A 17,533-nucleotide genomic window follows, 5' to 3' on the forward strand; every position below is an offset into this window, starting at 1 on the left:
ATGGGAGAGGCAAGATTATTAAGAACATCAAGAAATGGTTGGAAGAGACTAGAGTCATGAGGCCACAGAAGAAAGATGTCATCAACATAGCGGAGCCAGAGTGAAGGTCGCACATCAATAGTAGGAAGAAGAACAAGATTAGCAAGAACAGGAGATAGAGGAGAACCCATAGCGGCACCGAAGGTTTGAGAATAATATTTACCTTGGAAGGAAAAAGAATCTGAGTCCACACAAAGGCGGATAAGATCAAGAAGGACATCAGTAGGTATACCTACTGATTATTAAGTACATCAAGAAATGGTAGATATACCTACTGATGTCTTTCTTGATCTCATTCGCCTTTGTGTGGACTCAAATTCCTTTTCCTTCCAAGTAAATATTATTCTCAAATCTTCGGTGTCGGTATGGGTTCTCCTCTATCTCCTGTTCTTGCTAATCTTTACATGGAATACTTCGAGACTGTTCTTCTTCCTCCTACTGATGTGCGACCTTCACTCTGGCTCCACTATGTTGATGACATCTTTGCTCTTTGGCCTCATGAGTATAGTCTCTTCCAACTATTTCTTGGTGGACTTGTGTTTCATTCTTTTGAAATTCAAGTTTTACTGTCTCGTTTGTCTTTTCTTATCTCTTGTTTAGCCTTAATTTTAATACGAATATTGGTTCATGAAATGATCATCTTCCCTACGGACGTGCTTATAAATTCCCTTGTTTTCAACCCAGAGATATCTTGGCCATCTGTTCATTCACTGTGCAACAGTTAGGTCTCTCTATTCCGAAAAGTTTCGCCTACACAGTAGGCTTCTTCAGTCGAGTACAGAAAAGTTGACAGAAACAGCAGAGATATGAAGGCAATGAAATCAGACCATCACTCTTGAATACGTAGTTTTGAGGTGGTCAGTTCCTCAGCCTGGAGAAGAGGGAGGGACTGACCACTTCAAAACTACGTAAGTAAGACACTGTTGCACATGTGTCATGCTTAGCAACCTGTCGGCATTTTATACCACTTTAATATTCACTCTGTCAGACACTGCAACACAATGTTATCTTGGTGCAGAACAGAAAACAACTTTGAGGGACACGACCTCTCAATGATTACATTCGTTCTTCTACTAGTGGCCTACATCTCATCTCCTGACAGTATATAAGTCTCCATATTGTCAAACTTCACATTCTTTCAGACCATGGAACAAATACTCTTCTTCAGGCTGAGGGACTGACCACCTCAACACTACGTCTTCAGGGGTGATGGACTGATTACATCTTTATATCTCTACTGCTTCTACCAACTTTTCTGTGCTCGACTGAAGAAGCCTACTGTGTAGGTGAAAGATTTCGGAATAAAGATACCTAACTGTTGCACATATGTCTTATTTACCAACATGTCAGTAATTTATACGATTTTAATATTCACTAGTGACTCACAGTGAATGAACAAATGGCTAAGATATCTCTGGGAAGAAAACGAGACAGTAAAATTTAAATTTCAAAAGAATTATACGTAAACCAGTCATGTTTTTTTCTGAGTTTGAGAATACTGAAAAAAAAATAGAGAATGTTGGGATCACTTAAAACTAACATTAGTTAGCGTACTGACAACAAAAACGAAATGCTGTCGACTATAAGTCATTTCTTCCGTTTTTCTCAAAGGATGTCTCAGTAATTAAATATCATAGTAGTCCTGAGGAAAAAAATATTACGATGACCTATTAAAGTGAAATGAGTCCCTAAATTTGTCCCTGAAACAGTGACAATGATTATCTGAAGGATTTGTCCAGGCTTTAATTACAGCCACTAAAGTTGAACCCACTAATCCCATTCTTTAATACCATTATCTAGCTGCCCTGGGAACTCTAAACAAGGATGACGCCCCCATCATTATTACCACTGTTGAGAGAAGGTATGCGAAGAGTTATTCTCGACAACAGGGACAGCAGAGTATGATACTGGAATTAATTCGTGACCGGAACCTTAACCAGCATTTCTCTAACCAGGAGGTAGACAGACTTACTATTGTTTTTCTTCCGCAAACTAGGCAAATACTGAAACTCACTTAACAAGGGTAAGATATTCTTCACTTATTTCCACGCAAAATATATGCTAGTAAAGATCGCCAGAATCTAGGTCCTACCCATGGTCCACAAGCCAGAAGTTCCTCAGACCTGTCTCCTCCAGAAATGGTAATGTACCTCACAAGCAGACTAGAATTTCAGTAAAACATATTTCTAAACACCTGAGTGCAATAAGTTCTGGCAACGTATAACGCTTTGGCGACGGTTTCGACCAAATTAAGAACTTCTACCTTCCAATTTCTGCACACAGTGGAAAAATATATAATTTATTTTTATTAATTGTTGTTGTTGCTATTATTATCATTATTTATATATTATAAAGAACGTAAAACCAAAGACACTTATAAAAGTACTGAGAAATATTAGCTAAGATAAAACTTGCGTCTCACCATCTTGCATATCATGTGTGTAGACCAAGGTGATGACAGTAGCTGTGAGCAGCAACCAGACGTTGATCTTCATGTTATCCATTTTCTTGTCTTCATCACTTACATTTAAGTTTAATTCAGTTCACTGCTTTCTGGATTATCATTTTTGAAAAGTGCTAAACCAATGTAGATCATTAGGTGAGAGGAATTCTAGAGATTCAAGTCTTTGCTCAGTAATCGCTATACTGTCTTTGACTACTCATGATGCTGGACTAGCTCCTGGAGAAAAGTCAGAAAACACTCGCTGCTGCACCTCAAGTTCTAACAGAAAGGTTTACATTTAACCAAAAGATGACAATGCATCTTTCTAACAGCTTGATGCCTTGAATTTTCAGAATGGGAATTTGAGGACTGAAGAAGCTAGAGAAAATTTTGGTAGTGATCTGAGATGTGCTTGAAGAGCTTCACAAAGAATGATCCACTCGCAGTCACTTCGCAACACACACACCGTCTTGGTCATTCCTGCCTCTCCTCGAAACATACCATCTCGGCCCTTCCTGTCACTCCTCCAAGCACATTACTTTGGTCTTTATTGTCACTTCTTGGAACTCACTATCTTGGACCTTCCTGTTGATAATGTGACGGTGTGTGAGAGTGTGCTAGACACTAGAAAAAGAGCTAATCCCATGTTATTAATCCCATTAATCTTTCGGGCAATGATTTGTCATTATATTCCTCCTTCTAATTTTTTTTTTATTTCCATTCTTCCTTCCTTCCTCTGACTGCCTGCTTTTCTGTTTGTCTGTCTGTCTGTCTGCCTTTGTCTCTCTCTCTGTGTCTCTCTGTCTCTCTGTCTCTTTTTTTTTTTTTTTTTTTTTTTTACGCAGGGTTTGACAAGGTTAAGGATCCCTAGCTTTATTGACAGCTATTTACAGGTTAAGGATTCCTAACTTTATTGGCAAGCTAAGAGCTGTTACCTACATCAGCTCATTTGAAAGCATTTTTATTGTTATGCGACATACAAGTAGGGAACAGGATGAAGTTGGAGCCATCTGTGGGCCAGCATTTTCATTTGATCAACTGACTTTATCTCGTTGACATCATTATGCTGTACGAATGTGTTCCATACTCGAGTCATCCTGGGTATGTATGATCTCAGATGGAGTGATGTTCTGGAGAAGGGTACAGCCAGAGTGAAGTTGCTGCTTTCTGCCCGTCTTGTGGCATAAAAGCTTGTTTCACGCTGTCCTCGAAGTGGATCCAAGTGTGGTATTTTGACAATATTGGCCTTGTACATAACAGTAAGGCCACCCACATCCCTCCTATGTTGAAGGCTCTGCTGAATTGACAGATCTATCCAGGATGGGTCCAGCCGAAAGATGAGACGTCTTGCTCTGTTCTCTACTCTGTCAAGCAGTCGCAGATGAGAGAGGGGGGGGGGCAAGCAAACCAAGAAAGTGGAGCATACTCAAGGTGTGAGCGTACTTGTGCCTCGTACAGGATCTTGCAACCCCTACTGTCAAGCAGATGCGAGATACGGCGAAGTGCTGTAAGCTTCCTGGCTGCCTTGTTTGCAAGATTTACAGCATGGTTCTTCATGGTTAGTTTGGAGTCAAATTTCACCCCAAGGATATCAACTTCTTCTCCAGGTGCCAACATCCTCCTATTCATCCTTACTACTGCACCAGCATTACCATCATGGTGCCTAGAGACGATCATCATTTGCGTTTTCTCAGGTGCAAATGTTACTTGCCGTCTATTTCCCCAAGCTGATATAGCTCTCAGCTGGTGATTGATGTAGCTTAGAGCAGCTGGCATTTCTTCTCTTGGATAAGTGAATGTCAGTGTACAGTCGTCTGCATATGCATGTGATTCTGGGATGAGATGAAGAAGGTCGTTGAAGTAGACATTCCATAACAATGGACCCAGCACGCTTCCTTGTGGAACACTTGCCCCAATAGGATGCCTTGCTGATTCCGTTCCATTGAGGACTACACTTAGAGATCTACCATGAAGGTAATCACTGAGGAGACATAGCGTAGAGCCTGCAATTCCCAGTGCTTGATCAAGTTTTGCTAAGAGGCCCTGGTACCACACCAGGTCGAAAGCGCCAGCAATGTCCAGTGCTACCACACAGATGACTTTGGATTCATCCAGTGACTGGTGCCACTTAGTGGAGAGGTTTAACAACAGATCAGCAGCAGAGTAACCTTTCCTGAAGCCATATTGACGATCATAAAGTAGTGAGTGGTAGTCAAAAAACTCTGTCATTTGTCTTGAGATTATTGTCTCAAGGATCTTACCAGTGATTGACAGGAGTGACACTGGTCTGTAGTTGCTGATTTCTGCTCTGCTCTTCTTTTTGTGAACAGGGACTACATTTGCCTCTTTCCATAGAGAGGGCCATTTACACTGTACTAGGCAGTGCTGAAAGATGCGAGTTAGAGGTGCTGCTGCTAGCTGGTCTGCACATCTTCTCAACAATCTTGGGCTCAACTTGTCTGGGCCCACAGCCTTTTCTTGGACAAGCGATTTAAGAAGGAAATGCACCTCCTCCTGCCTTATTGTCACCCTTGCTGGATCAGGAACTTGCATTTTGGTAGCAAAGTGTTCAGCAAAGAGGTCCGCCTTCTCTTGACTACTAGTAGAGGTGGTCCCATCCTGTCGATTTAGAGGTGGAATAAGTTCATCAGGCAGATAACCTTGTCTGTCCTTGACCAGGGACCACCAGGTTTTGGAGCCTACCCTACCTGATGCTAACTTTCTTTTAGTGTCCACCTCCCCTTTAGCAATGGCTCTGTCTCTCTCTCTCTCTCTCTGTCTCTGTCTCTCTCTCCTTTTCTCAGTTTTTCACCTCTTCAAGGGGGGCTCCTTGGAGTGAAGAGGCTCTTGATCTGAGGAATTGGACCTTTTGTTCTCCTTCATAAAACCAAACCTCATTACCTCCAATCTCCCTTTCTAACCCATCCTCCCCATCCCACCGTTTCCCTTTCCCCAGCCCTCCCAACCCTCCTTTTTCCCCATCCCATTTGTAGCCTCTGGGGTCCTGCCCTCTGACATTATGGTTTCTTGGTAGGGGGAAGTGTGACGGGGTTCATCCCACTCCATGGGTTGCCTCGAAAGTGGTGTAGTTTGCCGTGGACTCTGGATAATTTGGATGTCCCATGCTTCCTTCCTGGATTTCCAGGAGGTGGGGCGGGGTGTCCTGCAGGTAACGGGTGTATCTCCGGAGGCAGGCTGTCGGTTCTGGGAGGTGGTAGCCGAGTGAGGTATGCTATATGGCGGGTATCCGACCATTCTCTCTTATGTCTACAGAGGTGGCTCAGTGGATGTGAGGTTGCTGTACCGGAGCTCTGGTTTACTGGCGTGAAGGGTAGGGTAAGGCAAGGGGTCCACACTGCATATGTGCTGCTCGCGGTTTCTAGATCCTCTTGGATGAGGGGAGGAACTTGCGGCCCTTCCATGCCTTCAAGTAACTGTCCTTCTGCTGCCCCTCTTTCTTTTTTTTTTCCTTCGTTCTTGATTTTTTCTTAAAATAACAATAAGAAAGAAGTGCCATCATCATGGAGTCTTTGTTCCAGGACCTCTCTCCTATTCCCAGGTGCCTTTTTGTTAAGGACCTGTCACCTGCTTTGAAAATAGGTATCACATTTGCTATTTTCTACTTATCAGGCACCATGCCAGTTTGTAGTGACATGTTGAAAAGATTAGCCAAAGATTTGCTAAGCTCCTCTTTACATTCCTTTAGAACCCTTGCATACAGTTCATCAGGGCCTGGGGATTTGTTAGGTTGGAATTTATCTATTTGCCTAAGGACCATGTCACTTTTGACCCTAATCGTGCACAGTTTATTATCGTCCTGTTCTACATAATTCATTTTTTCTGGAATATCGCTGGTATCTTCCTGTGTAAAAACTGAGAGGAAGTATGTGTTAAAAATTCTACACATTTCCTTATCACTGTCAGTGAGCTGACCCGAGGAACTTTTGAGTGGGCCTATCTTGTCCCTGATCTTACTTCTGTATACCTGAAAGAATCCTTTTGGGTTAGTCTTCGATTCTCTTGCAACTTTAACCTCATAATCTCTTTTTGCTTTTTTAATTCCCTTTTTATTTCTCTCTTTAACTGAATATATCGATTTCTTAATTGCCCCTCTCCTCTTTTGATTTGCCTATATATGCCTCTCTTTTGACCAATTAGATTTTTTAATCTATTGTTCATCCATTTAGGATCATTTTTGTTTGATCTGATTTCTCTATTTGGAACATAATTTGACTGAGCAGCTAGAACTATGCCCTGGAAAGCGTCATATCGGCAACCATCACCACCTAACTGATCCTTAGTCAGGTCATTCCAGTTCAGCCCACCTAAGTAATTTTTCAGTCCAATGAAATCAGCCAAGCGGAAGTCAGGGACAGAGACTTGATTGCCATTATTAGGGGAATTCCATGATATATTAAAACTGAGTGATTTATGATCACTTTCACCAAGCTCATCATTAACCTCAAGATTATTAATTAGTGTTTCCCTACTGGCACGAACCAGGTCAAGGAGGTTATTTCCCCTAGTTGGCTCTGTCACAAACTGTTTTAAAAAACAATCAAGAAAGTCACCTGACTCTATATTTCCTGTCAAATTGCTCCCGTCTATCTGTCTATAGTTGAAATCTCCTTTAGCACAACATTTTCATATGTAGATGCCTTACGAATTTCGTCCCATAGAAGTTTACTGCACTCCCTATCAAGATTTGGGGCCCTGTAAATCACACCCAAAATTAGTTTTTCTCGGCCCTCGAGAAGCTGTAACCAAACAGATTCAGTGGCTGACGCTTCTAATTTCATATCTTTTCTAACACAACAATTTAAATTGTCTCTGACATACATCGCTACTCCACCACCCTTTCTGTTGACCCTGTCAGTGTGAAATAATTTATAACCTTGTATGTGACATTCATAGGGCACCTCTCTATCTTTCAGATTGAGCCAGGTCTCTGTTATAGCAATAATATCTATGTTTCCTGCACTTGCAATTAATCTTAGCTAATCTATCTTATTTCTTACACTCCTGCTATTAGTATAGTAAACCTTAAGGGAGCTAGTCCCTTGTTGCCTTCTGCTGTCCCCCTTTGTTTGCTGACCTGATCCATTGTCTTTATTTATAACTTTATGCTGAATGCCTTTTATACATTTACTGTTTCCAACCCTAGTGTTGCAACCTGCTTGTTTCCCCACACACCCATACCTCTATCTTCTATCAGTTTAAAATCATAGGCATTTCACCAATGGCCTTCTTAATCGAGTTTGTAAGTGCTACTACCCCAGCCCCAGAGAGATGTACCCCATCCCTTGCATACATATCATGTTTGCCATAAAAGTTGTTCCAGTTGTCATTGAATAGGATTGCAAGTTCCTCGCAGTATCTGTCTAGCCAGCAATTTACACCAATTGCCCTAGACAACCATTTATTTCCTACTCCCCTTCTAGGCAAGATGCTACATATGATTGGGACCCCTCCCTTAGACTTAATGAAATCTATAGCTGACCTGTACTTATCTAGCAGCTCTTCTCTCCTACCCTTCCCAATATCATTTCCACCAGCACTGAGACAGATAATGGGCTTGTTCCCGCATCCCCTCACTAAATAAAAACCCACACCAGGGGATAAAAGAAAAGAGCTTGGAAGGAGTTACCACAAGTAACCTAACACATCCTAACCTAATATGTTGTTAGACTCTATATAAAGAGTCTGCCAACATATTTTCTTTGTCAGCAATATGTAAAATTTTGATAGAATAGGGTTGCAGTCTGAGCGACCACCTCATAAGCCTTGTGTTGTGGTTCTTCATGGCTTGGAGATATACTAGAGGATTATGATCACTGTAGACAGTGACCACCTGCGAAATTTGTCCCACGTATACATCAAAGTGCTCCAAAGCCAGTACCAGCGCGAGGGCTTCTTTTTCAATGGTAGAGAAAGCCCTCTGATGCGGCTGGAACTTTGCCGAGAAGTAGACTACAGGCTGCAACTCCTCGTCCCCATTTTGCAACAGTACTGCCCCAACACCAGACTCACAAGCATCAACCTGTAATGAGAAAGGTTTGGAGAAGTCTTGAGACAAAAGAATGGGTGCAGTACACAATAATCTTTTTGCTTTGTCAAAAGCATCTTGCGCAACTGAAGTCCTAATAAAGGGAACTATGTGACTGGTAAGAGTGGTAAGAGGGGCTACAATGTCTGAAAAATTCTTACAGAATCTTCTGTAAAATCCTATCATGCCTAGGAAACGTTGAAGAGATTTCCTATCATATGGAACTGGGTAATCTTTAATGGCAAGAACTTTAGCCAGTTTAGGAGCAACTTTACCACTACCTACTTCATGGCCTAGAAAAGCAACAGTGGCCTGGCCAAAGGAAGACTTAGATAAATTAACTGTTGAATGGGAACTCTGAAATGTCTCAAACAGAGCATGAAGTCTAAATAGGTGTTGATCCCAAGTGTCAGACACCACAAAAATATCATCCAGGTACGCTGCCGTGCCTTCAAGTCCTTTAGCCTGATGGGTAAGTTTCTGGAATGAAGAGGGGGAGTTTTTCATTCCAAAGGGCATAACTGTATATTGATAATGACCTCCTGGAATTATGAAGGCAGAGATTTCCTTCACCTTATCCATCAAAGGTACCTGATAGCAACCTTTAAGGAGATCTATTTTGGACACAAACGTAGCCTTACCCACAAAGTCGATTACGTCATCCAGACGAGGAAGAGGGTAAGTATCTGTGATTGTGGCCTCATTCACCTTACAGTAGTCTGTACACATATGAAACCCTCCATCAGCTGTTTTAACAAGGATGCACGGTGAAGCCCATGGACTAGATGACTCCTCCACTAACCCATGCTCTAACGGAAATTCTACTTCCTGCTTTAATTTTGGCCAATAAAATTCTTTTGTAATTCATTATAATATTTTAGTAATTCCTAAGTGACCTCCTAATGAAGTATTATGAGCTATATTCAATATTTGAGGTTTAAACTTTGTTGGAACCACTATTCTGTCAGACAGTTGCCGGCCCTCTATCTCCTTACCAGTCTCAGTGCAGATGAAATAGACGTTTTAAAGTTTATACTTGACTGGATGATCCAAAGAGGATTTACCCATGGCTGCCTGAAAAGCGAAATTTAAAGAAGGGTCCTTTCATTGTTCCACCCGGAAGGACAGTCCCTCGGGCATGGAAGCAGATATCTGGGAATCCTGCAACCTGGGAATAGGAAGGCTTGATCGGGGTCTGTTCACTTGATCTATGAGGCTCCGGCCGGTGTTCCTCGTAAAACAAAGTGGCTATTCGAGATCAGAGTCATCAAAGGATAGGTCAATATTCTCGCCAGACAACCCTTGGGATGTTGCCCGAGTTATGGCTAACTGTGAGGGAAAAGTTCAATAGATAGGAGTAGCGAGGGAGTATATAGTAACAATAGTTTCATTGCCGGCTAATTGTTAAGGTAGGGTAAGTCAAGCTCCTGCTATTGCCGCCTTTTTTTCCCCTCCCCAAAAGTGATAGTTTGCTTGTCGGCTACTTGTTAAGGTAAGGCAAGTCTAGCTCCCGCTATTCCCGCCTTTTTTCCCCCACCCCGAAAGTGATAGTTTGATTGCCGGCTGCTTGTTAAGGTAGGGTCAGTCTAGCTCCTGCTATCCCTTCCCCTCCTTCTTTCCCCCCCCGAAAGGTGACGTGTGGGGCTCCGGTCCAAACAGTAATCACTAGACTCACAGCTACCAGCACTACTGTAAGCACATGCCTGCCTTGTATTCTAGTGGATTTATTGGTTGAAAGCTTCACTTTTGACCAATAATAAACTTAGTCCTTTCAGTCTTGCCCTAGGTTGACTGTTGTAATAATCACCACATCTTTTAGGTATTGTACTTATCATGGAGAGTGATTTCTTAAGCAGTGGGTAACCTGACTATCTTTCCAGCTTGGATGACAGAGAGGGTCACCTGTCAATCAACGAGTAGAATTGATGGAGATGGACTAACGTCCTGAGACTTCCCCTTTTTGGATTTAATTACTTGTGCACCTGTATGAAATTGCAGGACATAACCCCTCATCATTGCAGTTGTAAAGAACCTGCTTTCCTGTCATCGGGATAGAATACTCATGGCTATACTGTGAAGAACGAACCGGTGGGTTGTAACCAACACCTGCGACCCCCCCCCTCATCAGCAACTGCTACGATTTCAACAACACTCAGTGTCACCAACACCAGACACCCCTATATATATTAGCGTTGAGTTCAAATGTTATTTTATTCATTTCATTTTTCATTTTTCTTTCAAATAGGATATACCTTTCATGTTTTATTGTTTTATGTTTGCTTTAATAAATAATAAAGCGTTTATCTTTGTGAATTATTATTTCTTTTTCTATTCATTAATTTTCCTGAGGAGGAGCCAGCCTTGGTAATACTGTCTGAAGTTATTACAGGGCTGAGTAAGCCTTCACAAGTGGCGACCTTGCCAGGATCTACTCGACGGAATCAAGATTCAACTCCATCTCAAATCTACCATTGGAACTTCAATGCTGCATACCACAGATGGTTACCAGCAGCCATGAGTAATCATTCTCTATGGTAGGACTACAGTACAGGTATTTGAAAGATTTGGTGATTGTTATAGTCTCAATTTATTGTAAGTCAAGTCAAGGCAGGAATACTAGTTAATTCTGCCATCTATTTTTGTGTGAGCTTGAAACACTTTGGAGGATTAGACTCTAGGGACCAGAGATTTTCCAGTGACAATTTGTTTCATTGAGCTCTTTATTTTATCAAGGGAACTGTCGTTGGACACTCTTGATTTGTTGGTGAGAAGATTGGATGGTCAAGTGCCCCCATTCTACTTAATGTTTGCTAGGAGCCAGCATAGAACCCTTCATTTTAATTAATACATATTGTTTAATTGAAGTAGGGATCGAGCCCTCTGATTTATTTACAGTTTGAGAGGAGCAGGAATTGAACCCTCTGTTTTGGTTAATACTCGTTTCATTTTCCCCTGGTAGTTTAAGTTATTCTTGCAAATATTGAGGAATACCAGTTTTGGATGAACGCTGGAAGTAAGTTAGGAATAACAGGGAAAAATTTAGAATCTTTCATTAGTGCTAAGATCCAGGAAAGACTTGAAAGAGAGAGAATTGAGAGAGAAGAAAGACAGTTAGAAAGGGAAAGAGAAGAGAAAAAGGATAGAGAGAGAATTGAGAGAGAAATCCAAGAAAGACAGTTAGAAAGAGAGAGAGAAGACAAAAAGGAGCGTGATAGACTTGATCGTGAGGAGAGAGCTAGAGTACGTGAGGAACAAGCTAAGATACGTGAGGAACAGGTTAAATTAAGAGAACTTGAGGAAAGAGCAAAGGATAGAGAAGTTGAGGAAAAAGCTAGAGAACATGAGTTAATAGAGAGAGAAAAGGATCACGAGCTCGAAAAATCTCGCCTTGAATTAGAGAATAAAAAGTTAACTTTTACACAACAACAATTAGAGGAAGGAGTAATGGAACAACGTGCAGTCAGTACACATATTCCAACACCTAATTTACCTCCCTTCACAGAGGGGGAAGACATAACTTCATACATTATCAGGTTTGAAAATACCGCTACCCTCTGTGAATGGCCTGCTGACACCTGGGCTACCAGGTTAGGAATGTTATTTTCTGGTACAGCCTTGAATATCTATGCAACTTTGTCGCAGGATATTATATGTAATTATAACCTACAGAAGAAGGCAATCCTTAAAGCATATCAAAAAACCACTAATTCTTACAGGAAAGATTTCAGGTATGCCACCTTACAGCCTGGCCAGAACTTTCAGCAGTTATAGGTTACACTCTTTCGTTTGTTCGACTTTTGGATAGAGAGTTCAGGAATTGATCGCAGTTATGAATCTCTTAGAGACTTCATGGTTGCTGACCAGTTCCTGACAGCTCTTCCCCATCAGATACGAACATTCATCAGAGAACGTAACCTGATTAAAGCTGAGGAAGTTGCTGAGGCTGCTGACCTGTATGCTGAGGCTCACAATTCCTATAAAGACCTAAAGGGATCGAACCCTAAGGGCAAGGGTTCATCAGACCTTAAGAAATCAAAGCCTCTAGTGGAAAGTAAAATGACTTCTTTTATTCCTGTTTGTCATTTGTGTGGTGTTAAGGGACATAAACGTCCAGATTGTCCTTCTAAGAAGGTCCAAAAAGTTGGAAGATGTTTTAAAGACTGTAATGACCAAGCACCCTTCTGTTCAGGAACAGTTAATGGACTTAATGTATCTACCATTTTACGAGACACTGGATGCACATGTATAGTCATTTCTGATAAGCTGTTCCCTAACCTTAAAGAAACTCATTCCTCTGCTATACTTTCAGACTACTTGGGCCGTATGGACACTTTTCCTACCATCCGTTGTTACATTAGGTCTAAATGGTTCACAGGTTGGTCTGAAGCCGTACTAGCTCCCATCACTTCTTGCTCCGTACTAATAGGTAATGTAAAAGGTGCCATTCTTCCTTCTGAGGTTGACCTTTCATCACCAAAGATGGACATAAGCTTTTCAGATCTTCTTCCTGTAGAGTCAGAGAAGCCCCTCGAAAGTTCAGATGAGACAATGTCTCGTGAGATTCATGTGGGATTAAAAACCAGTGATGCTACTCTCGAAAGCGAGGTAGTAGGATCACCGGTTCACTTGTTAGATGAAAGTGAAGATATCGCCTCCGATACCATAAATGTCTTGACTAGGGCTCAGACCAAAGCCCAGGCTTCTCCTACTGTCCATCCTTTAATTTTCCCTGACTTTAAGCCTTTAGATATATCGAAGGACTCCTTTGTCAATTTACAACGTAATTGCCCTTCTCTTCAGAATTGCCATAATGCCGCTAAACAAAATCAAGTTATCCAAAGGAAAAACTTTTCATATAAATTTGAATATATAAAAGGTATCTTGTACAAGTCAGTATTCAAATTAAATTCAGATGAGACAGACTATTCCATCTTAGTTGTTCCAAGTCAATGCAGAGAGACTGTTCTTAAAATGGTTCATGACCTGCCAGTGGCCGGACATTTCTCGCATCGTAAAACCTTAAATAAAATTAGGGAAACCTATTTTTGGCCAAAAATGTCCTCAGATGTCACTACCTATTGTAGATCGTGTAAAGTTTGCCAACTGTCATCCTCCGGAGGTACCAGGCGAGTACCTATGGTCAAAATGCCAGTCTTCACGGTACCTTTTGAAAGAGTAGCTATTGACATCGTTGGTCCTTTATCTCCACTTTCATCTGGGGGACATAGATATATATTAACATTAGTTGATTATGCTTCGAGCTTCCCTGAAGCCGTTCCCTTAAAAACCATAACTACTACAGAGGTGGCTGAAGCCCTTTTGTCCATCTTCTCCAGAGTGGGCATCCCTAGAGAAATTTTGTCTGACCGTGGGACACAATTCACATCTGACTTAATGCAACATCTCCACCTACTTCTGGGAGTGAAGCCTCTCTTCACCACACCCTATCATGGGAGGATTGAGCGCCAGCATTTGATTCTCAAGTCAATTTTAAGGAAACTTTGCTCCCTTAAACCTAAGGAGTGGCATCGTTACCTACCCTGTGCTTTGTTTGCCATGAGAGAAGTTCCCAGTGACTATTCGGGGTTTTCACCTTTTGAACTTCTCTATGGTAGACAGGCCAGAGGTCCACTGTCCATCCTTCATGACTTATGGACTAATGAGGAGGTAAATGCTGAGGTTCAGTCTTCTTACCAGTTTCTCCTTGACCTTAGATCCAAACTTGAGGAGACCTCTGACATAGTTTCGAAAAACTTACACTTGTCAATGGACCAGTACAAAACCTATTTTGATTCCAAAAGTCAGAGGAGAAGTTTTAAAGTAGGGGATGAAGTTCTTGTACTTTTGCCGATCAAGTCAAATAAATTATTAGTAGCATGGAAAGGTCCATATAAAGTATTAAAAATTTGTGGGAAAGTTGACTACCTCATAGAAGTCAAGGGGAAACCTTAGCTTTATCATATCAACATCCTTAAGAAATATTACCGAAGAAATTCGGTTAACTGCCTTAATAACTTTGACTTAGTTTTTCCACACGAACTTGATACGACAACTGAAGAATGTAAGGTGTGCGTAATTGACACCTCTAACTTAGACTATGATGAAGAACTACATGACTTGGTGACTCTTGACCACTCGGACGCAACCAACATTAATATTAATGAATCTTTGGATGACCATAAGAGACATGAACTACTTCAATGTGTGAGTAACTTTTCAGACGTCTTTACTGATATTCCAGGTGTTACCTCCACGGTAGTCCATAAGATTGACTTAGTGACAGACAATCCTATCAAACGAAAATTATACCCAGTTCCAGTTCACCTTAGGGATGCATTTGACCGAGAGGTAGACAAATTATTAAAACTAAAGATCATTGAACCTTCAGTATCTTCATATTGTTCACCAGAAGTCATGGTTAAGAAGGAGGATAATTCATATAGTCTTGTTATTGACTTCAGAGGCCTTACTGCTATAACTCGGTGGGATGCTGAGCCTATGCCCTTAATAGATAGCGATCTACACAAATTTTATGACTCTTCCTTCTTTTCAGAGATTGATATTGCGCAGGCATATCATCAAGTAATGTTAGATCCTTCTTCTAAGCAGTACACCGCTTTTCCAACACAGCAAGGACTGATGCAATATAGAACTATGCCCTTCGGTTTGGTAACTGCCTGTGCTATCTACGTGAGACTGATGAGAAAGGTCTTGGGTAATATGCCAAATGTTTCAGTTTATTTTGATAACATTTACGTAATGACATCCACATGGGGCGAACATATCCAAACATTAACATCAGTTTTGCATAGGTTATGCCCACATGGCCTCACTGCCAAGCCAAAGAAATGCTTCCTTGGGTAAAACAAGATTAGATATCTTGGACTGATACTTTCTAATAACTCTCTGCAGCCTCTCCCCAGTAAGATCAAAGCTTTATTAGAATTTAAATTCCCCAAAACCAAGAAGCTCATGCGTAGCTTTCTTGGTTCTGTAAATTTTTATGCACGGTTTATCCCGAACCTTACTGATCTTACAGGCATTTTATCCGACCTCCTTAAATAGTCTGTGAAGGAACCTCCTGAACTTTCCGAAGTAGCTCGGGAAAAGTTTAATGAGATTAAAAGTATCTTTTCGAAAGACCCTATACTTAAGATTCCAGATATTAATAAAACATTTTGTTTAAGAACTGATGCCTCCAATACTGGCTTAGGTGCGGTGTTACTACAATACCATGATGGTACTCCCTTCCCTGTATGCTTCCTAAGCCGGAAACTCCTTCCCGCAGAAGCGAGATACTCCACAATAGAAAAGAAATGTTTAGCCCTTGTGTGGGGTATCTCCAAACTTAAATTTTATTTTCTGGGAAAAGAATTCATTTTAGAAACGGACCACAAACCTTTGATATACCTAAAAACTTTTAAGGGAACCAACAGTCGCCTCTTGAGGTGGACATTGGCACTCCAGGCTTTTAAGTTCCATATTGTGTATATCAATGATTCATCCAATTATTTATCTGACTGGTTAAGTCGTGACAGTCAGTAGAAGATTTCTTGCCTTATGTGACTTCCATATGTTAGAACTTTTTCCTCGCCTATTCTTCTTATGCTCCTTGACTATAAGTCTTGGTATGGGGGAGTGTGAGGGAAAAGTTCAGTAGATAGGAGTAGCGAGGGAGTATATAGTAACAATAGTTTCATTGCCGGCTACTTGTTAAGGTAGGGTAAGTCAAGCTCCCACTATTCCCCCCTTTTTTCCCCCACCCCAAAAGTGATAGTTTGATTGCCGGCTGCTTGTTAAGGTAGGGTCAGTCTAGCTCCCGCTATCCCTTCCCCTCCTTCTTCCCCCCCGAAAGGTGACGTGTGGGGCTCCTGTCCAATCAGTAATCACTAGACTCACAGGTACCAGCACTACTGTAAGTACATGCCTGCCTTGTATTCTAGTGGATTTATTGGTTGAAAGCTTCACTTTTGACCAATAATAAACTTAGTCCTTTCAGTCTTCCTCTAGGTTGACTTTTGTAATAATCACCACAACTTTTAGGTATTGTACTTATCATGGAGAGTGATTTCTTAAGCAGTGGGTAACCTGTCTATCTTTCCAGCTTGGATGACAGAGAGAGTCACCTGCCCATCAACGAGTAGAATTGATGGAGATGGACTAACGTCCTGAGACTTCCCCTTTTTGGATTTAATTACCTGTGCACCTGTATGAAATTGCAGGACGTAACCCCTCATCATTGCAGCAGTAAAGAACCTGCTTTCCTGTCATCAGGATAGAATACTCATGGCTATACTGTGAAGAACGAACCGATGGGTTGTAACCAACACCTGCGACCCCCCCTCATCAGCAACTGCTACGATTTCAACAATACTCAGTGTCACCAACACCAGACACCCCTATATATATTAGCGTTGAGTTCAAATGTTATTTTATTCATTTCATTTTTAATTTTTCTTTCAAATAGGATATACCTTTCATGTTTTATTGTTTTATGTTTGCTTTAATAAATAATAAAGTGTTTATCTTTGTGAATTATTATTTCTTTTTCTATTCATTAATTTTCCTGAGGAGGAGCCAGCCTTGGTAATACTGTCTGAAGTTGTAACAGGGCTGAGTAAGCCTTCACACTAACACCGGAGAAGAATTAATCATTATGGGTTCAGGACACACACTAGCAGTGGTAATGTTATTACCCAGTAATAACATGGCATCTTTCATGACGAATCCTTCGGAGACACCCACTGTCAAGTATCCAGTGTAATATTTGCACTGTACATAAATTTTATGCAAAGGGACAGAATATATAGCTCCTCCAAATGCTTCCAACAAAACGGAGGAGTTTAAGGAGGTATTCTTTGAAAGGGGTAATATTCCCTCTCTTATAAGTGAGCAATATGCTCCTGTATCTCTAAAGGTTTTGACTTTAGTTGTTTTGGAGTTTTCCTGAAGGGAAATAAGACTCTGACAGTAGTAAGGTGCCATCCCTTTTTCTACTTCTTTCA

The sequence above is a fragment of the Cherax quadricarinatus genome, unplaced genomic scaffold (assembly GCF_038502225.1).
Source record: "Cherax quadricarinatus isolate ZL_2023a unplaced genomic scaffold, ASM3850222v1 Contig218, whole genome shotgun sequence".
In the NCBI taxonomy this organism is placed as follows: domain Eukaryota; kingdom Metazoa; phylum Arthropoda; class Malacostraca; order Decapoda; family Parastacidae; genus Cherax; species Cherax quadricarinatus.